Source organism: Ascaphus truei, unplaced genomic scaffold, assembly GCF_040206685.1.
Source record: "Ascaphus truei isolate aAscTru1 unplaced genomic scaffold, aAscTru1.hap1 HAP1_SCAFFOLD_177, whole genome shotgun sequence".
NCBI classification, from domain to species: domain Eukaryota; kingdom Metazoa; phylum Chordata; class Amphibia; order Anura; family Ascaphidae; genus Ascaphus; species Ascaphus truei.
Genome location: NW_027454667.1, coordinates 705,501 through 712,557, shown reverse-complemented (window position 1 = coordinate 712,557; position 7,057 = coordinate 705,501). Strand labels below are relative to the sequence as shown.

General features: G+C 44.5%; 1 long non-coding RNA gene across 1 annotated transcript; it reads right to left on the bottom strand.

Moving 5' to 3' along the window:
* Window positions 1-621: 621 nt before the first annotated feature.
* LOC142476839 (uncharacterized) lies at window positions 622-4,331 on the bottom strand. Its single transcript, XR_012791995.1, has 3 exons — window positions 4,203-4,331; window positions 2,873-2,992; window positions 622-725 (listed from the first exon to the last, which is right to left on the bottom strand). It is a non-coding gene; the product is annotated as an uncharacterized LOC142476839 (long non-coding RNA).
* Between the last annotated feature and the right edge of the window lie 2,726 nt (window positions 4,332-7,057).

The following is a 7,057-nucleotide window of genomic DNA, read 5'->3' as shown; positions in this document are numbered from 1 at the left end:
TGGAGCTATAATATTATTGGAGAGATTAGTATTGAGGAGGTATTATAGTGTGTATTGTGGGGAGTATTAGTGTGTGTATTGTTTGTGGGTGACAGATGCTGGGGTATGCAGCAATCCCTGCACTGAGGTCCGAGGCGGCTCTGCATCGCTCGCACGCACTGTGGATGACCAAGCATGTGCCCATGGTAATCATGGCCTTAGAGGGATGAGTGTGTCAGAGCCTAGAAGGGGCATATAAATATATAATGGAGGAGGGTGGAGGGAGGAGGAGGAGATGATAGCATTGTAAAAGTTAACAAGATAGTTAGTTTAAGCAGAAAGTGAGGAGAGGTTAGAGATAAGGGTAGATGTCAGAGGAGAGAGTTCAATTAAGCTGAGGTATCGAGTAGGACAGGGGTGAGGGGAATGAGAAGTGGTGGATGATGAGAGCAGAAGAGGTCATGTACAAATAGACCTTGTTAGTCAGAGAGCAGACATTCCAGAGGGCACGTGAGAAGTGAAGAGTAAAGTGAGACATGGAATGTGGATTACATTAGATGGGTTAATACGCTTAGCAGGGAGGTGGAGAGAGGCAAGAGGCAGAGAGTGGTGTAGGGGTTGAGGAAGAGATGTTGCATGTACCTTATCAGAACATTAAAGAACATCAATTCACACTGGTGCAGAGTTGATGATGATTCCAGTTCACCTCCAATTCAATTTTAACAGAACTTTTTCATTCTTCATTACTGCAAAAAAAAAAAGTATAAAACATTGCATTACTATTTTCAAAATGGATTGAATTCCCCCAACAATAACTATGTGTTACCAATATATCCCTCTCAGTCCCACTGCAGCACATACTGTACCAGTGTGAAAGTAGGAAGGTACACAGTAACGGTAAAACAATACGTGCCGGTACTATGCACCATATGAATTATAAGGGGATGTAAATCTCCCAGTCTCTCTCCATATCCGCAACAGAGTGGGCTCCGGTCAGTGGCATGGATGCCCATGTATGGATATGCTCATATTTGGGCATCCCATGTCACTGACCGGAGCCGGCTCTGAGTATAGGGATATATGCGGAGACGCAGAGGTGCAAGGAAATGGGAGGAGGCACGGTGAGAAACAGGGAGAGACCTCAGGAAGATAGAGGGCAACAACTTCCACAAGGTACATGTATGTGTATAATTGTTTGTATTTTGTGCAGAGGGGGTAATTTCAGATAAAATACAATTCTCCACCCTCTACGAAATAATTCCACTTTGTTCAGTAAGCCAGAAAGTCTTGGTCCCATGGGGACTGAATTTTAATGCAAATAAGGTCCTTAATACACAAGTAAAGATATAGTTACTTATTCTCTACTGTAAGAAGTGCCACATTGCCCACTATTTGGGTCCTGTGCCCAGATTGTGACCATGCATGGCAGAGGTGAGATTCCACCAACACCAATTTGCTACACTCTCCAAGAGAGATAATTGTGGTCAGAGGTGGAACTAGGGGAGGGGGTGAGCAGGGTCACTGCCAGGGAGTAACCTGACAGGGGGCACGGAAATCTCATTTAGTGCATATGGTGCGGCACTGCATTGATTGACCGGTCAATCTGCACTGCTGCCTGTCACAGTGACATCATGATCGGGCACTGTGATCAGCTATAGCACTGACCCAGGTGAGATAGTTCAGCACTTTACAAGGAGGGAACAGATGTTGTGGGTGACAGATGCTGGGGGTAGGCCAAGACTGTTGGCCAGAGTAACGTGGAGACTTACTGCACTCTGCATGCCCATCCTCTCCCTGACATCAGGGGAAGGAAGTGGCCCTGGGGTGTGTGTAGGTATGCCAGATGTCAGTGTATGCATAAGTAAGTATGTCTGTGTAGTGGGAGGTGTAGGGGCGTTAAGCTGGAGGACTTAAAACAGGCACACATCTCACTTCGCTGCGGACAATTTCCCTTTGCATAAGATTCTTGTGATTATGTCAATGATGATCAATAACTGCATCATAACACAGCCGCTCTATACAGAAGATGTACTTGCTATCAATGGTCATGGAGGTAATACGTCACACAATGTACAGATATAGCAAGGATTATTTCTTCCTCTGGTGCATTATGGCATTATGATGGGAAATGTTGTGAGATTCTGCATTATCAGCATCACTGAATCTTTTGGAAATTAAGTGATATTCTATGTTTTAATGCAATATTATGGATGATCAGCCGGTAAAATAATAAAAGCTTTCTGTATCTGTAGCCATGCTCTACCCATGATGTGCTGAATCAATGACTGCAGAGAGATTCAGAGTGGTAAACATGACTGGAACGCATGTCTAAATAATGGGCAGCAAAGCAGTGCAGAATAGGAGGTGAAAGTATTTAAAATGGAAGACCCTTAGCAGCTGTGTGGGGAGTAGACAGTACAGACTGACCAAGTAAATGGTAAAAGGAGTAACTTCAACATTACTTGGCTTTGTTCTCCACATTGAAGCTTTCCTCCTCTTTACATCACTAATACTGATGCCATGTGTAACCTGTACTGAGAGTTATATAATCTACTGGCCTAGATGAAACCATGTGATGCAAACAGGATCCATCCCACTCCAGATTCATAGAATTGAACCACCTCAACCTTTCATAACAATCACATAGAACTGCAGCTGTGCGCTACTGCACATGTTCTTGTTATGAATGGTAGTAGATGTGGTCCTTGGGTCTTTACTTCATACTGTAGCCACACTCTACTCATGATGTATTGAATCAATGAAAACTTGCATGGTTCAGATCACAGGAAGGGGTAGAGTAGAGATGAAAATGTTCAATGTGAAACCCGTAGCAGCCGGATTGTGTGGAGTCAATAAAACGACAAATACTAAATGGTAAATGAGAAATATACACATTGCTTATCTGTCTCTGTGTAGTAATTTTCATTCTGTTCAACTGTCCTTCAAATTTTCTCTTTTGCAAGAAAAGGAACACATGGCTTCAATATTCACTTCTGTTCTGCAGTCATCCCTCCTGAAATAAAAGTTAAGCATTGCATTGTTATTATGATAATACATACAATAAACCTTGCTCCAAACCATTTGATGCAAAGCAAATCCACCTCCCACCCACAGCTGTGCTCCGTCTAGAGCATGCATGTCAAACTCCAGTCCTCGAGGGTCCCAAACAGGCCAGGTTTTCAGTAGGGATATCCTGAAAACCTGGCCTGTTTGCTGCCCTCGAGAACTGGAGTTTGACATCCTTGTTCTTGAGCTTCTACCACGCAAGTCATCCATGTGAGTGACACTGTACTGCAGTCCTGGTCTGCACACAATCTACTGAATCAATGACATCACACTGTAAAGGCAATCTACAAGATGTATTAGTTGTCCACACTTCCGAAATGTTACTTTTATGTCCAAATCACTTATTCCCATGACCTGATATTTGTATTTGTTATTTATAGGATTTTCACATGTATTACTACTGTGAAACGCTATATACATTAATAGTGCTATATAAATAAATACATACACATTTATATATAATAATAATAACAGCATGTTCTTTTAAAGCGCTGCTAGTTTTACGTAGCGCTATACAGAGACATTTTGCAGACACAAGTCCCTGCCCCATAGAGCTTACAATCTATGACATTGGTGCCTGAGGCACAGAGGATATGAAGTGACTTGCCCAAGGTCACACACACACAAATATATATACATAAATATATACATATATACACACACACACACACACACACACACACACACACACACACACACATATATGAAAACTAACACAGAAAAAAAGAATCCCCTGAATAGCACTCTAACATACACAAATTGTATCAATAAAGGTTTATTAATCACATACACATAAATGGTTAAAATGAGGAGCAGTGGTGACCTACAAAGCTGTTATAAACTGAACCTTAAGGTGTGGGGAAAAATGCTACACTGCAGTAATAAGTACAAAGTGTGTAAATAAAGTGTAGAGGCAAGAAATATATGGAAATGAGAACACTCAGACCGGCCGGTCAAGTACTACCTAAGTTGAAGCCCCCTGTGTGAAGTGCTTGTATGAAACTAGTGTATAACTAACAAGCAAGGAAATGAATAAGTTAATTATATAAGTTAGTAATATGATCCAAGCCTGTAGATATGAAACACACAGATGAGCAAAAAATTGGCAAACAGCTGAGATCACCACCACATCCTAGATGAGACAGACAAGCCCTGACTTGCTTGTTTCACCAAATGCTTGTCCGGGGGCTTAACATATAGACAGTTGATAGATGTATTTGAAGTTGCATATTCTTTGCCGTGGATTAATAAGTATACTGAAAGCAACTGAAGATGGTACAGTAGCTGTGATAGGTTGGCCTCATAGCTCCTCCTTCAATGGAGGAATCGGCTCACAGAGCACTTAAATCCCTAAATGCCCAAAGAAAAAAATAAGCATGCAGTACTTAAAGTGAAAGTAAAATGAGAAATGAAATAAAATAAACACACACATTGAAAAATCACTCACCCGACTGAGAGCGCCTTCTACAGAGCGCTGTACCACTGCTCAGCTAGCAGCTAAAACTGTCTCATTTTCCCACCATTGAAGTTTACACATGTCCACGCCCCACTCTAACAAGACGCTGTGTACGGAAGCTCGCAGGAGACAAACTAGTGAGAGAAGGTGTAGCTGCTAGCCACACTCCACGAGGTGCATTGTGGGAAATGTAGTTCTTTGCCTGCTAGCTTCTCTGACTGGTTACTGATCACGTGATGTCACTAGGGGCGGGATTAGTGTGTTGCAATGTAACGGCCCGGCTGTATGATTGTCACAGAAGGGGGGAGCCTGAGAATGTCACGGATTTAATTACACATGTAATGATGTAATAACACAGCCATGAACTAAGTCAGTATACATATGGTCATGTGATATTTATAATGCATTTATTAACATTATTGTGTGGATTTGGGCTGAATTAAACTTGTATGGGATTGTCACTTTAATATCACAGTACCACTACTGTTTTAACACTTATAATGACCTCCTGATTACAGATTATTAGGGACAGACTTAAAAAGGCCTGTGTAAATATTTATTATAGAGTGGCCTCTTTACTTTATAATATCAGGGAGTATCAGACAGGCCTGTGTTTATTTTTAATATACATTAGGGTGACCTGACTCCAGATTATTGGCCTTTCCCTCTGACAAATGCATATTTTCCTATACTGTGTTAATTTTGTTAGAACAAAATAAATATTCATGCGCTAAATGACAGTACCAGTGTGAGTCCCAATAAGAAGTAGTGAGGTAAAAAACCATGGTACCAGCAACATATGTAACTGATGGGGAGGGTGCTAAAATATATGGAGTGTGGCGTCCTGATTGCTAAATGAGGTGTATTATATCATAAGTGCATATAACAATATCCCTCATAGCACTCTATTAAGAACCAACAAGAACTAGGTAGCACAATAATCAGTGCTGCAGTTATAGCCTAATAATAAGTATATATATATATATACTGCTGCGGCCAAGTTTATTCGAGCATTTGCCCGTTCTTGGCCGCAGCAGTAGCCTGGCGCGCGCCCGAGAGTGACGGGCGCGCGCCGAAGCAGCGGAAGAGCGCCCTCCGATCGGGGCGCTCTCCCTACCGCTGCCGGGTCCGCCGGGTCCCCTGGAACCCCCTGCCGCTGTCCCGCGATCGCGGGACACCAGGGCTCCCTCGGGGAGCCCCTGGACGCGCGTGCAGGGGGCGCACGCTCCCGAAGACGCGTGACCGCGCGTCTATGACGCGCGGCACGCCGAGGGGCGGCCACTAGCAAGCCGGGAAATCTCCCGGCTTGCGGTACCGGCCACACTCGAATAAAGTGTGTCGGTACTATATATATATAATATATATATGTAACCCATATTCCCCCACCCAATCGCAGATAGGGTGCATGTGAGGGGAGCTATATGTATTACCCAGTGTGGTGCTTTACCTGTGAGGCTCACAGGAGGCCTGAGCCTCCGCCAATGAGAGCCTGGGGTGTATCCTCCTGAACAATACTATATGGTGCAGCGCCTCCACCTGTGATGGCTCCAAGCAGAGCGGGAGTTGTTCCTCACAGGACAATAATATAATATCACGCACACAGCATATAAAAGAACAGTGACTTTTCTAACAGTAACATAACTATGCATGTCATACATTAAGTGTCTCTCTTCTAGGAGACACAGTAACTCACGTGTCTCGCAGGATGCAACCCCTCACCGTGTACCCACACCATGTCCAACTCCCCACACCACAACCCCACCCCCAAAGTAAGGTATGTGTGTGTGTGACTGCACAGCCACTATGTACTGATTTATAGTTGGTGCACTTATGGATGTTACCTGCCGAGCGCTCCAGCGCTAGGACCTGCAAACAGACTTCGCAAAGGATCCGACGGTGAAGATACGTCAGGGTTACCTTCCAGGGCGATCCCACCCGGTTGGTTGCTGCTGTGCTTGAAGAGGTCTGATCCTAAACCTCTGTAATGGTGCTGCGACAGTCTCTGCTTCCTTCACTTCTCTCTCTCTCTAAAGTGACAGGTTCCTGTACTAGGGCCTGTCCCTGTGACCACCCACCCTCACTAGTGGGAAGTCAGGGCCTCAACTCTAGCCTGGGGATTTCTGGCCTAGGGCAGAATCTCGCAGCTCTCTGCCCACCTTCTTTCCCCCTTTGTCCCCTAAGTCTCACTCACTCATGTGCTTCCCAGTCTGCTTCCTGACTGCACAAAACAATGTATCAAATTCCCTGCTGCAGAGAATCTGCAAGTCTCAGTGGCTGGTTGGTTGCAGGTGACAGGGAACATAGGGCATTCACCAGAGGCTGCTGGGGGATGTAGTCCACTCAGAACCTCTTTCCTATGGGGACTGTGTGCGCGGTCTCTACTGCACCTGTGCAAAGCTGTAGTGGCCACCGCTACACATAACTGCACCTGCGCAACCTACCAGATCTCCTGTACACTTGTAATGGCCACCACTACCCTTGCCAACCTCTGCGTATTGCGCGAACCTCGCACCAAACACAACATGGCCGCTGTGGCTATCTGTGCATGCTCGAGCA